Genomic DNA, 14,869 nt, shown 5'->3' with positions numbered 1-14,869 from the left:
CTCTAGCAAAAGAGTGGCAGAAAATTACTTTGGCCTCTCTTAAGAAAGTAACTGACCTCTGAATCACTGAAGATAGCTCCCTGAGCAATGTGGGTAACAGGTTCACTGGAAACACTAAGGTTAGCCACACTTGCGTACAGACGTAGAGGGCAGGTGGCAACGTTGTGGATAAGGAGATGTAATCAGAAACACCTTATCTGGGCCAAGCGTAGTGGCTCACGCCTGTAATCCCAGCACTTTGGGAAGCTGAGGCAGGTGGATCACTTGAGGTCAGCAGTTCGAGATCAGCCTGCGAAACCACGTGTCTACTAAAAATACAAAAGTTAACTGGGCATGGCGGCATGTGCCTGTAATCCCAGCTACTCAGGAGGCTGAGGCAGGAGAATCGCTTGAACTTGGAAGGCAGAGGTTGCAGTGAGCCGAGATCACGGTACTGCACCCCAGCTTAGGAGACAGAGTGAGACGGTGTCTCAAAAAAAAAAAAAAAAAAAAAAAAAAAGAAGAAGAAAGAAAGAAACACCTTATTTGGAAGATGGTAAAAGAATATCCGCCTGGTTCCTGGTGGACTGTTATTCTGGGTCTTCAAGTAACAATTCAGTGCTCTTGAAAAATGGAGACCTAGGGCCGGGCGCGGTGGCTCAAACCTGTAATCCCAGCACTTTGGGAGGCCGAGACGGGCGGATCACAAGGTCAGGAGATCGAGACCATCCTGGCTAACACGGTGAAACCCCGTCTCTACTAAAAAAATACAAAAAAATAGCCGGGCGAGGTGGCGGGCGCCTGTAGTCCCAGCTACTGGGGAGGCTGAGGCAGGAGAATGGCGTAAACCCGGGAGGCGGAGCTTGCAGTGAGCTGAGATCCGGCCACTGCACTCCAGCCTGGGCGACAGAGCGAGACTCTGTCTCAAAAAAAAAAAAAAAAAAAAAAGGAGACCTTATTGGGAGAGCATGGGCACCTGGTTTAAAAGGACTGAGCTCTAAGTTTTGTAATCTAGGAGTACCGCTCCCGGCCTTGGCTAAGTTTACATGGAAGATGAATGATGGAAGGAGCACAGTGACCCTTGCTGTAATATAAATAAAAAAGCATCATTGCAGAATGTGATGTTAGAAGGAAAAAATCATTTCTGTAAATTGAAAGATAAACAGTTTAAAAGCATAATCAAGGAAAGTTAAAACCATAAGGTAAAATCCATAGGATGTAAATGAATGCCTTTTAATTGAATCTTTTATGATAGCTTTTAAATTTTTTTATTGTAGTAAAATATACATAACATAAACTTTACCATCTTAGCCACTCTTAACTATGCAATTAGTGGCATTAAGTATATTGACAATGTTGTGTAACTATTATTACTATCAATTTCCAGAACTTTTTCATGATCCCTAATAAAAACTCTGTATCCATTAAATAATAAATCCCTATGCCCTTCTCCTCCCAAACCCTGGCACACCTGTATTCTACTTTCCATCTCTATAATTTTGTTTATTTTATGTATCTTGTGTAAGTGGAATCATAAAATATTTGTCCTCTTCTGTCTGGTTTATTTCACTTAGGATAGTGTTGACAAAGTTCATTCATGTTATAACGTGTATCAGAATTGCAATCCTTTTTAAGGTTGAATAATATTCCATTGTATGTATATACCATATTTGGTTTATCCATTCTTCTGTTGATGGAAATTTGGGTTGTTTCTACCTTTTGGGTATTGTGAATAGAGCTACTATAAACATTGGTGTGTAAGTATGATAGCATTTAATCTTTTTTTTTTGGCTCATGAATTCACTATAACTTTTTTTGTTGTTATTTTAGTGTTTTCTATAACTTTGTGGGGCTGATACATCTCCTTTTCTTTTCTTTTTTTTTTTTTTTTTTAATTGAGGCAGGGTCTCGCTCTGTTCCTCAGGCTGGAGTGAAATGGTATGATCATGACTCACTACAGCTTTGAACTTCTGGGGTCAAGGAATTCTCCCACCTCAGCCTCCCCAGCAGCTAGGACTACAGACATGCGCCACCACGCCTGGTTAACTTTTATACTTGTTGCAGAGATGAGGTCTCACCATGTTGCCCAGACTGGTCTTGAACTCCTGGACTTAAGTGATCATCCCACCGTGTCCTCCAAAAGTGCTGGGATTACAGGCGTGAGCCACTGTGTCTGGCCAGGCTTCCACTTCTTTAGCTTATTATAGTTTAACTTCAAGTGGTATTATAGGACTTCATGTATAGTACAATAAATTTGTAACAGTATACTTCCTTTTCTCCCTTGCCTGCATTTATGCTGTTAGTATTATGCGTTTTACCTTTACATATATTATAAACCCCAAAACACATTGTTACTACTGTTGGGTAAACAGTCAACTATCTTTTAATAGATGTAAATAACAAGAAAAAATACTTTATATATTTACTCGTGTGTATTGGTCAGAGTTCTCCAAAGAAACAGAGCCAGTAGGGTATAGTAAATATGTTTATTATGAGAAATTGGCTCCCATGATTATGGAGGCTGAGAAGTCCCACAATCTGCCATTCATGAGCTGGAGACCCCGGAAAGCAGTGGTGTAATTCAGTCCAAGTCCAAAGGCCTGAGAACCAAGGGACCTGGTGTTGTAAATCCCAATGTGAGTGCTAGGGAAGATGGGATGAGATGTCTCAGTTCAACCAGACAAGCAGGAAGCAAAAGGGGTGAATTTTCCCCTTCTGCCACATTTTATTCTATTCAGGCTCCTAACAGATTGGATGAGGCCCACCCACACTAGGAGGGCAATCTACTTTACTGAGTCCACTGATTCAAATGTAATCTCATTCAGAAACGCCCTCACAAATATGTCCAGGAATAATGTTTAATCTGGGCACCCCATGGCCAGTAAGTTGACACATAAAATTAACAATCATGCCATGTATTACCATTTTTGGTTCTCTTCATTAATTTGTGCAGATTAAAATTTTCATATAGTGTATTTTTCTTCTGCCTGAAGAATTTCTTTAACATTTTTTTGTAGTGTGGATTTGCTGGTGATGAACTCTTTCAGCTTCGTGTGTCTAAAAGCGTCCTGGCCAGGCACGGTGGCTCACACCTGTAATCCCACCCAGCACTTTAGGAGGCCAAGGCAGAGAGTTGTTTGAGCTCAGGAGTTCAAGAACAGCCAGGGAAACAGAGTGAGAACTCATCTCAAGGAAAAAAGGAAAAAAAGGAAAAAATTCTTATAAAGACATTTTTACTGAGTGCAGATTTCTAGCTTTTTTCCTTCAACACTTTAAAAATGTTGTTCTACTGTTTTCTGGATTGCGTTATTACTGAAGTTAAATCTAATGTCATCCTTATCATTGTTTCTCTGTATATAATGTGTTTTTTCCTTCTGGTTGCTTTTAAGATTTTCACTTTATCACTGATTTTGAGCTGTTTGATTATTGTATGACTTAGTGTAATTTTCTTCATGTTTCTTCTTCTTTTTTTTGTTTTTGTTTTTGGTAGGGTCTCGCTCTGTCACCCAGGCTGGAGTACTACAGTGGTGTGTTCACAGCTCACTGCAGACTCAACCTACTGGGCTCAAGAGATCCTCCTGCCTCAGCCTCCCAAGCAGCTGGGACTACAAGCGTGAGCCACTGCACCTGGCTTCTTCATGTTTCTTGTATGCTTGAGTTTTGTTGAGTTTCCTGTGTCTATCATTTCATCAAAGTTGAAACAATTTTAGTCATTATTTCCTGTAATATTTTTTCTCACACCCTCCTTTCAGCGACTCCAATTGCATGTCTTTTGTTCTAGGATGCAGTTAAATTACTTGAAAAGCATTTACTCCTTTTTTTTTTTTTTTTTTTTTTTTGAGATGGAGTCTCGCTCTGTCGCTCAGGCTGGAGTGCAGTGGCCAGATCTCAGCTCACTGCAAGCTCCGCCTCCCGGGTTCACACCATTCTCCTGCCTCAGCCTCCTGAGTAGCTGGGACTACAGGCGCCCGCCACCTCGCCCGGCTACTTTTTTGTATTTTTTAGTAGAGACGGGGTTTCACCATGTTAGCCAGGATGGTCTCGATCTCCTGACCTCGTGATCCATCCGTCTCGGCCTCCCAAAGTGCTGGGGATTATAGGCTTGAGCCACCGCGCCCGGCCGCATTTACTCCTTTTAAGTCTGTTTTTAATACTTTTTTGGTGGTACCAGTACAGTGTTTAGTCTACACCTATTTATTCCCCACTACTGAGGTAAGGTTAACTAATGAGTAGACTTTTTTACCCAAAGCCCCACAAATACGAAGTTCAGTCAATCTGGATGGGAAAATAGGTTATTTCTGATCTTGTGTGAGTGCTAAAACACTCTTTCCTTTAATCCTCTTGGGTGGTTTTCTTCCTGGCCCCAGGTAACTACCTCAAATGCCTACATTGATTAATACTCTGCTAAATACTTAAGGGAGACCCTTTACAAATCTCTGGAATTCTCTCTCTGCTCAGCTCTTTTCTCTGGTACTCTGTCTTGCAAACTCCAGCTGCCTTGGGTCTTCTTGGACTTTCAGCCCTGTCTCCTCAACCTGGGTTATTTACTGGGCTCTGCTTGGATATCTCCTCTTAGTGTCATGGCCTGGAAACCCTGCAAAGCAGTAAGTTGCACCTGTCACAGGGTTCACCTCATTTGTTTACTATCTCACAGGGATCACTTTGGTTTGTTGTCTGATGCTAGTATCTTGAGAGCTGTTGTTTAATGTATTTTATCTGTTTTTCTTTTTGTTGTTTCACCCAGGGGAGTTTGTGCCCCCTTAGTCCATCTTTACTGGAAGAAGAAATTCCAGATTAGTGTCTTAAAAAATATGTCAATGGAAAAAGAGGCGATAATGTAGTGGTGCTAGAATGATAGGAATGCCGTTTGCTAGAATGTTGTTTAATTGTGGCTGTAAAATAGTATTTTTGCCTAGAGTAAACAGCCTGATGAAGTGAAGAGAATATGAACTTTGTAGTTGGTGGTTTGGATTTCAGCTCTGTCACTTGGTAGCTGCCCGACTTTGAACAGGTTACTTCATCTTTCTGAGCCCTAGTTTCTTTAGGGAAAACAAGAAATATGAATATCTGACTCATGGTGTTACGGTAAGATTAGATAAGATGGTATATACAAATTGCCTACTGCAGTGTTTGGCATAGTAGCCCCTAAACAAAAGTTAATTCTTTCTTCTTTTTATTTATTTCTGTATTTATTATCACAACTCACTGCAGCCTCAACCTCATGGGCCCATGTGATCCTTTCCCCCCAGTCTTCCAAGTAGATGGGATTACAGGCATGTGCCACCATGCCTGGCTAATTTTTATATTTTTTGTAGAGATGGGGTTTTGCTACGTTGCTCAGGCTGGACTGAAACTCCTGAGTTCAAACGATTCACCCACCTTGGCTCCCCAAAATGCTGGGATTACAGGCGTGAGCCATAAATTAATTCCTTTCTTTAATAGCCTCTTTTATTCTCCATTTTCTGCATTTCTTCTACAAGATAGTTGTGCATGTTTCCTATCATTGAATTTTATACAATCTGGGAGAAAAGCAATAAGCCTCATTATATATTTCTTCAGGATACAGGACATAGAGTTTTCCTTCCTTTCTTCTTTTATTTCTTCCTACATCAAACACCTGTTATATAAAAGAGAATGTGCTGCAAACTGAGGGATAAAAATATGCATGATAGGGTCCTTGCTCTCCAAGAGCTGACAAACCAGCAAGTGAGATGGGCATGTAACCCACTGTATGATAAGATGGCACTATAGAAACACCATGTCTCTTTGCAGAAGAGAAAGTTGGTGGCTTGCTGGCTGACAGATAAAAGCGCCATGTCTGTATCCAGTCTGTCTTCAGCTTCTTTTGTTGTTTACTTCTTCAATATCTGATTTATTTCAAGGCTGAGGCTCTGATCCAGCTGACCCTGTCGCTGCAGAAACCATTTGATTCTTGCTACTTAGTGTGTTCAAAAGTCACTTTGTGGTAGACAGTATTCTTAATGAGCTGACAGAGCTGAGGTCAGAGTTCCCCGAGTCATGGCACCTCATCTGGGGGACTCATTGCCTCTGGACATGGAGTGATTACCTAAGGCACTGACTTTAGGAAAAGATGAAAGGCATCTCTTTATAAGCCTTCCTTGATCTTGACACTGAAGGCCTAAATGGCATTCTCATCAAGTATTTACTAAACTCATCACCAGCCAATCAATAGGAATTTGGCAGAAGGGAAGAAAGGAGGACACAATTCTTCTTCAGGCAGGGAATTAAAACTAACACAGTTAAAGAAGGACAGTCTTTCAGTGGAAAGGGTACAGGACTGGAAATGAGGAGACGAACGTTTCAGTCTAATCTTTTTATGTAAAATGGCATTAGATAACTATCTAGGAGTTTTAAAATTCTAGACTCTGACTGTGGAAACAATTAAGTACTGTAGTGCTATGCATATTAGTAAAAAAACCCAATAAAAATGTATCATCATTGATGTGATTTTTGAAGGTTTTATTTCTCCAGTGTAGCTTTAAATTTATTTATTTCAGACGAAACAAAATGCAATTTTTCTTCTGACTAAAGAACAGCAATTGTTTCTTTCTTTAAATGCCATGTTAGTAGAAATAGAAGGGAAAGTGCTTATAAACCAGAGAGAAAGTGGCACCACATGGCCAGACGGACTGACTATCACTAGCCCCATCTGAGTATGGGTGACTCTGGTTGTGGGTGTGTCTCTTTTGGTCTTACATCCTAACAGAGGAAATTACTCCACTCGCTGAAGACCCGGGGTTCATTCAGATCTTCCAGGGTAGATGCAAAGAGCAATCTGACCCTGCACATCTCTACACTATGACTTTGGATATGAGGTCCTCGAGGGCGGGAACTTGTTCACTAAATACATACATGTGAAATGAATGCTGGGCACCCAAAACCTACCTGTTTCTAAGAGACAGCTTAGCATAATGGCTAGGCACACGGGCTTTGAAGTCAGATTCCTGCTCTGCCACTAATCAAGTGTGTAAGCTAATTAAACCCTCAGTGTTTCAGTTTTCTCATCTGTAAAATGGGAATCACAGTTACCTCATTAAGTTGATATGAGAATTACATGAGGTAATACAAGTCGAGACCTGACACAAGGCTGAAGAAACACTCATTAAGCCCAAGCAATATAGGTGGAGCTAGGGTAGAGCAAATGACGATAGCCATCAGTAGCTTAATCGTGCAAGAAGAATGGATATTGTTCTCATTGCATAAATGAGGAAACTGAAGTTCAACGAGCTTAAGTAACTTGCCCAGGCCATACAGCTAGGAAGGGAATGGAACCAATTCTAGATCTCATGGTTTTAGACCCCTGAGTCAGTCTAGTGCTATCTCCACAATGAATTGCCTCAGGTGACTAGAGGTCGTGACTTGTCCAGTGGGCCAAATCTGACCCTGGAACATGGGGGTAGTTTCACCTCCCAGATGTTCCAGGCCAAATGGTATGTGCCATGTTTAAACCAGGGACTGCCTAGAGCTTTCTGTGATAGGAAAGTGGAAAATTGATATTTCTGGGAGTTCTTGATATTTCTGGGAGTTCTTCACAGCATCCAGTGCTCAGATGCCTTCAAGAATTTCCATTTTCAAATTATAACTGACATTGATTTTCTAAACAGGAGAGACTTCCTGACAGTATCCCTTATCTGATCTGCCCAACACTTGCTTAGAGAAGTGACAGACACTGACCTTTTAATCCTCATTGCATATAGCCAAAAGAATATCTTTAAAAAAGATAGTCAATTCCCATTGAAGCGGACATTGTATCAGATGATTTACATACTTACCTAATTTATCATTACAACATTCTGCAGAGATATAATTTATTATCTCCATTTTATGTTTTTTTCCCAAGGTTAAACACTTTGTAAGGGAAGTAGAATGTGAACCTATGACTTCTTCAAAGAAGCTTCTTCCAAGTACCTTCTCTGAGTATATGACACTGCCTTGCTCTTAACAAACAAACCAACAAACAGATACTTCATTCCATTTGATTCATCAAAATTCAACTAAAAAATTACCTACTGATGTGTTACTCTATGACCAGCTCAGTGCAACAGTTCTAAGCATCTTAAAACCTTGTTATGGAGTCTTAAGATCTTTATGTTTTAGGTTGTGCTATTTTAGGGAAAGTTATAATTTACATTGTTCAAAGCTACTCCCTGGCATATCTTCAAGACTTAATAAAGATTTTGTGGAGGTGGGAAGATGGAAAGATAAAAAACAATCAAGGCCAAAGAAAGACCTCCATGCACAAGATCATTGGCTCTGTATAAATGGAATAAAAAGCATGAGATGATCTGTATTTTATTAGGATAACACACTTAAGATGTAATATCAAGTCCTAAGCCAAAACCATGCAGTGTAACTTTTAGACATTCTTGTATCACTGCGAAGTAATTTAGGGCCGGAGCAGGGGTGGCTAAATACAGCCTGCAGGCCAGATTAAGCCCAGAGGGATATTTTGTCCACACTCAGCTCCCACTGAGAACAAGCAACAACCTTCAGCTGTGGGCGGACGCTGACTCACAGACTCTGTTGCTACTCAGAGCCTTGCCAGCACCAACTAGTTGCAGAGAGATGGGATAGGAGAGTGTCAATCTGGCCTCTAAGGCCCCTTCTGGCTATTATCCCCTGGGACTTGATGATTCAGTACTGCCACAGATCCTGGATTTGTTGGCTAAGCACACCCATGGAGAGAGGTGTGGGAGAATGGAAAGGTAGCTGTAGCAGAGAGAGGAGAGTAGCAGTGGTGCCTTAGAGGATGCTTCCTCTTGCTCTTGCAGGATTTCAGTTCCATGAGAGCCACCCTTCTGTGTGTCGATGAGTCCCTAGGGAGGGGTTTGTGAATGCTGGGTACGAGTTTATCTGCTGGCTGCTGCCCCGTTCAGCAACCTGTTTCCAGTCATTTGTTAGGGACCAATGTGATCTTTTGTAGCTGAATCAGACACCCACAAGAGACCACAGATACGCCTTGCTCTGCCACATAGTGGGAAAGAACGTCTCTCTTCTATTTTGAGTCACACTTAGATTTTTTGCTTGTGGACTCTTTCCCCCCTGTGACTTAGACATGAAAACTTGGGGAGCTGCCACGGGGACAAAGCAGACATGACATTGGACTCAGAGACACCACTCTCCTCTAGTGGCCAAATCTTTGTATCCGACTTCTTGTTCTGATAGGATGAGCTCTTTTTCTTTTTTTCTTTTCTTTCTTCTTTTTTATTTTTTACTTTCAGCCAACTCACACCAGGATGAATTCTTTTCTAAGGGACTCATGGTTGCTCACGCAAAATGACTTTTGGACAACAAAGCTGCTAGCTTGCCAGGGGTATCTATATTTGTTGAAATCTCAAGAATGGGCACAATTTAAGACAAACGGAAACTCGAATACACAAGTTATTAATGAAATGTCAAATCCACCCTTTATTGTCCTTGAGTCTATAAGATGTAAATAATTAGAATTCTAAGATTTGCCTGTAATCTGGGAAATTTATTTTAGAAAAATCTCTCTGAATACGACATAACATGGAGTCAAGAAATGTCAAGGGAGAGCAAAAAAATGGCACAGATAATATGGGAGGAATTGTGAGATAAAAAATTTAAAAGAAATATTTTTAACCCCTTCTGGCTTAAGAGGAAAATTACGTTTTTGCAAAATAGTCACAACATGATGCACTGATATTTTGTAAATAAATTGTAACTTTAAGTTTAGTTTTAGAAAAACCAGTGTGGATGATAGAAAACTTTGACTTGTTAAACTATAAAAGAAAACCAATTGTAATACAGTACGGAGAAGACTACATACCTAATTTTATCAGTCTCTTTTCACTTTCATTTTCAAGGTTATCACCCTTCAGTGAAGATAAACACTACTAAAAGCTTGTCAGCTCTTTTTGAGACAGGAAAAAGGATTTGTTTCTTTGCCTGTCTCAAGGAGATAGATGTGGACATCGGTGTCCTTCTATAAAGCAGTCGATGAGCCTAAACAAGATGAAGTGGCAGCATGTTGATGGAGTATATTCAAAGGTGACAAGCAGCCTTGCAGACAGCGATGTTTTCTTCATTATTCTGCAAACAAGACTTCAGAGAGCGCTTACAACAGGAAAAAAAAGAAAAAAAAAAAAGTGCCCTTCCAAGGTTAGAAGTTAGGAATGCATTGTGCCTTGAAGAAGGCCAGTCCACAGATGAGGACATGGAGTTTTCTTTTGCTTGAAGGGCATTTTCTTTTAAAAAATGATAGACATATCCTAAACATTAATTTAGAGTTTTCAGAGAACGAAATAGGCTTTAGATCTTTTTTTTTTTTTTTAGGTTAGAATCAGAGGGTTCTTTTACAGGAAATATCACAATTTACAATTTCTTTGGCAAAGTGTGAACTGGGTAGCTCTTTGAACATTAGAGATGGTTAGAGTTGTGAAAGTTTTAAGATATTATCTGGTCCAATTGCTTCTTTTAGGAGAACAGAAAGTTGAGACCCAGAGAGTGTTAAATAACTTGGAGTAAAAGGTAAAAGGGATAGTGTGTAGCAGGACCAGATTAGCACTTTTATTCTTGGTCTTGTAAGTTTCATTCAATCATTCTGTCCAATACTGAATATATACTATGGCATGCAAAATTACAGAACTCTCTCTCTCTCTCTCTCTCTCTCTCTGTGTGTGTGTGTGTGTGTGTGTGTGAGAGAGAGAGAGAGAGAGAGAGAGAGAGACTAATCAATAAGCCTGTTTGGCTACCATGTAGTGGCTGCCATTTTTTCCTTCTGTTTGGGCTCCCCAATGGGTAGTACTTTTATGGGACATTCTCTCCTAAAAACACATGGCCACCATTTCCTCTGTGTACTTCACTGGAACCCTCAAGGTGCTAATAGTGTCCTGTGAACTGGGGGAAATTACCTCTACCCTTCTGCTCCTTTTTGTCTTAAACTCTCTTTGAATGCTCTATGGGTAGACTTTTAACATTTTTTTTATAATGTAAAGTTTTTGGTATTAGCTGTCATGGGGCATAAGATTAATTTTATTTCCTCCCACTCTTCTATTACTGTAACTTCTACTGCTCAATGGCCTCTGGGATCCACACAATGGACAGCTGGGAGGAATTAGAGTGACATGGGGGATTGCTTGTTGCTTACTGCTTGAGTAACTTTTATAATTTCCAGTAGGTGCAAAAGAAATCAAAGGGTTATAGCTATACACTTTTTTTTTCCCCTTGGGTAAATTTGGACCTCTAGGGGAGTCTTGGCAAGAAATCTATCATTACTGGCCAACGATTGATACAGGAGTGGGTTAGGGAAAAAACCCTTGCTATTCTCTTCACTTCTCCTGCCATGTGATCCTGAGCAAACAACTTATTTCCTTAAAAATGTATTTTTGTCATTCATGATACAGGAATGATAAGAGTAGCTCCCTCAAAGGTCTGTTTTGGATAAAAAAGAAAGACTGCATTAAGACATCTTATATCACACTGCCTCAATAAACATTGTTATCAGTGTTCCCAACTATCCCTTTCAGCAGGCAGAAAGACTGGCAAGGATTAGGGGTTGCAGGGAAAATATTTGCAAATAACATATATAATAAAAAACTTGCATCCAAATCCCAGCACTTTGGGAGGCCAAGACAGGCGGATCACGAGGTCAGGAGATCGAGACCATCCTGGCTAACACGGTGAAACCCCGTCTCTACTAAAATACAAAAAAAAATTAGCCGGGCGAGGTGGCGGGCGCCTGTACTCCCAGCTACTCGGGAGGCTGAGGCAGGAGAATGGCGTGAACTCAGGAGGCGGGGCTTGCAGTGAGCTGAGATCTGGCCACTGCACTCCAGCCTGGGCAACAGAGCCAGACTCTGTCTCAAAAAAAAAAAAAAAAAAAAAACAAAAAAAAAACTTGCATCCAGAATATATAGAGAACTCTTACAAAAATAAGAAAACAAATGGCCCAGTTTGAAAATGGGCAAAGATTTAAGTAGACACATCATCAAAGAAGGTATGAAAATGGCAAATACAGATGCTTATTAATCACCGGGGAAGTGCAAATTTAAATGCAGTGAGATCGCAATACATATCAACTAGAAAGGCAACAATCAAAAAGACATAATACCAAGTGTTGTGAAGGATGTGGAGGAACTTGAACTTTCATCAGTGCTGGAGGGAATGTAAAATGTGAATTGGAAAGCAATTTGGCATTTTCTTAAAAGTCAAAAATATAGTTTCCTAGAATCCACCCAAAAGAAATGAAAATTTAAGTCCACAAATTGTTGTATGTAAATATTCATAGCTGTATTATTCAAAATAGCCAAATAAGAAGTGTCAAAAAAATCTAAATGTCCTTCAGTTCATGAATGGATAAACAAAATGTGATATATCCACTTTGCTGAATTCTACTGAGCAATAAAAAGGAATAAATTATTAATACATACCGCAACATGGATGAACCTCAAAAACATTATGCAAAGTGAAAGGAGCCAGGCACAAGAACGACAGGTGTTAACATTCCATTTATATGAAATTTCTAGAGAAAGCAAAACTAGTGCCCCAAAAAGCAGATCAATAGTTATGTAGGTATGGGTATTGTAGTTGGAACTGATGGCAAATGGGCACAGAGAAACTTTCTGTGGTGATAGAAGTGTTGTAAAACTGAACTGTGGTGGTAGATGCACAAATGTACACATTTATTAAAATTCATTGAACTGTATACAGAAAATGGATAAATTTTATAATAGGTAAATGATACCCGAATAAAACTGTTAAAATATATTTGAACAGGGGATGCAATGGTCACTGATTGACTTTTGGCTTCCTAGTATGCCTTTCACCATTATTTTGGTAATAGCAGTGTAATCTTTTCCCCATTGACGAAAGCTGAGGGAAGGGCAGTTAGTACTCTCTGTTTTGAAAAAGGGAAAATCTTACTTCAAATTTTCTTAAGAAATAAAGAAGACATTATGTTGTTGGTAGTATTTCAAGCCTTCAATGGTGGAATAAGGGAAGTCCCACTGGCTATGATTGGTCTACCTTGGGTCCTGTGCCTTTCCTTGAACCACTCATGGTTTCTAGGGAAATACGGTTTAAATGACTGGTCAAGAGCAAGTCACATGCCACTTTTGGCAACTTCACCAGAAACTGACCAACTTTGGGTTTTCTTTCTTTGGAGAGAGGTTGAGTCCTTTGTCACTTTTATTGGCAATACTTAACAAAATGTTGGATAGGGACATTTTGGATCTATAATGTAAAGAAGGATGTATGAGGATATCGGGAAGCCAAAGGGCTGGACCAGGGTGGACGTTCCTTGTTTTCAGCTGCCTAACATCCATTCCAACTTTTGGTATTACGAAATTTCTTTCTTTTTTTTTTTTTTTTTTTTTTTTGAGACAGAGTCTTGCTCAGTCGCCCAGCCTGGAGTGCAGTGACGCGATCTCAGCTCACTGCAAGCTCCGCCTCCCGGGTTCACGCCATTCTCCTGCCTCAGCCTCCCAAGTAGCTGGGACTACAGGCGCCCGCCACCACGCCCGGCTAATTTTTTGCGTTTTTAGTAGAGACGGGGTTTCACCGTGTTAGCCAGGATGGTCTCTATCTCCTGATCTCGTGATCCGCCCACCTCGGCCTCCCAAAGTGCTGGGATTACAGGCGTGAGCCACTGCGCCCAGCCTCTAAATTTCTTTTTTCAAGGAATAGCCTCTCTCCATTTTGAAAAATGGGGTGAGGTGGGGCATATGATTGTAGTTAAATTAATCAGATGCTTGTTCCATTAACATGAAACTTGAGTAGATTACAGACAAGACTAAAATTAATGGGAACTAATTCATTCAAGGGAGGGTGTGTCCTGGTGACTCCTGGAGCTCCTTTGGAGCTGTTCAACATTCCCATCAGTTCACTATTGCAAATCTTTCTAACAAATTCTTTTTTATACCTAAATAAGACAGATTTAATGGACAAATAGCAGTTATTATTAAAGTAAACTAGCAGTTATTTTGTTAATGATATGAACAAAACTGATGAATTTGTATGTTGAGAACTCTGCTTTGGTTTTTAGTTCTCTGCCACATTTGTGTTTGTCATTCATGAGCATACGTGAAAATGTATATCTTCAGGAAGATGCATTCATCATATGTCAGGAGTGTGAATTTCAAGACAGGAAAGGGTGATCATGAGAGTCTCAGTCTGCGGTGTGAATCTTTTATATAATCTATATATTGTGAGGCTAGAACTATGGCTTAGAAAGTCTAGTTTGAAATAATATGGTTTCTAGAGATGTGGAAGCAGAATAATAATAAAAAAAATTCATTCTTTGAAGAATGCAACAAAGAAGTTAGATATGCGAGTTTTGCTTTAAACAGACCTAAAAGAACTCTGTTGATTCAAGCACTATGTTGTTAATTGTTTTTCTTTGATGATAAAGAAAACTATGCACACAGAATATGTCCACCCTTGGACTTAAAGCAAAAAACTTGCCTTCTAACAGATCAGTTTGTGACAGCCTCTCAAGTAAGACTGAAACTTGGTTCTGCTTAACAGTAATTGGCAGATTCCTGAGATGTGTTTCCCAGCCATTCACTATTAAAAGAAACAGACTCTCCTGCTCCATCCTGTTTTATTAGCCATCTAAGATGTCAACCTTTGGGTTGTCAAAACCATGAAACATATTTGGGTAATTATGAGAGGACAGAGAGCGTGACTGGCATAGAAAAGAAATGATGGTTCAGAAATTGAACTTAGCTTTCTTCAGATATAACAAAACTTAAAATTAAGTTTTTAGTTACTGGTTTTGCCATCTATAAAAATTTGGAATATATTTTTTAAAAGGTGTTCCTTTTATTTCCCTGTTTCCTTTTTGTTCAAGATGAAAAACAAACATAAAATGAAAGTGCCCCTGACAATTTCTAAATCTAAAAACAAA

At 39.8% G+C, this 14,869-nt stretch overlaps 1 long non-coding RNA gene across 10 annotated transcripts in view; it reads left to right on the top strand.

Moving 5' to 3' along the window:
* The window catches only part of LOC103217558 (uncharacterized), a 333,833-nt gene that overhangs the window by 17,931 nt on the left and 301,033 nt on the right, over positions 1 to 14,869 (top strand). For all 10 annotated transcript variants that reach the window (XR_012094248.1, XR_012094249.1, XR_012094255.1 and 7 more), the window contains exon 4: positions 3,470 to 3,626. This is a non-coding gene — a long non-coding RNA (uncharacterized lncRNA). The remainder of the gene's footprint in view (positions 1 to 3,469; positions 3,627 to 14,869) is intronic.

The sequence above is a fragment of the Chlorocebus sabaeus genome, chromosome 10 (genome assembly GCF_047675955.1).
Source record: "Chlorocebus sabaeus isolate Y175 chromosome 10, mChlSab1.0.hap1, whole genome shotgun sequence".
Lineage (NCBI taxonomy): Eukaryota > Metazoa > Chordata > Mammalia > Primates > Cercopithecidae > Chlorocebus > Chlorocebus sabaeus.
This window is presented reverse-complemented; position numbering and strand designations above follow the sequence as displayed.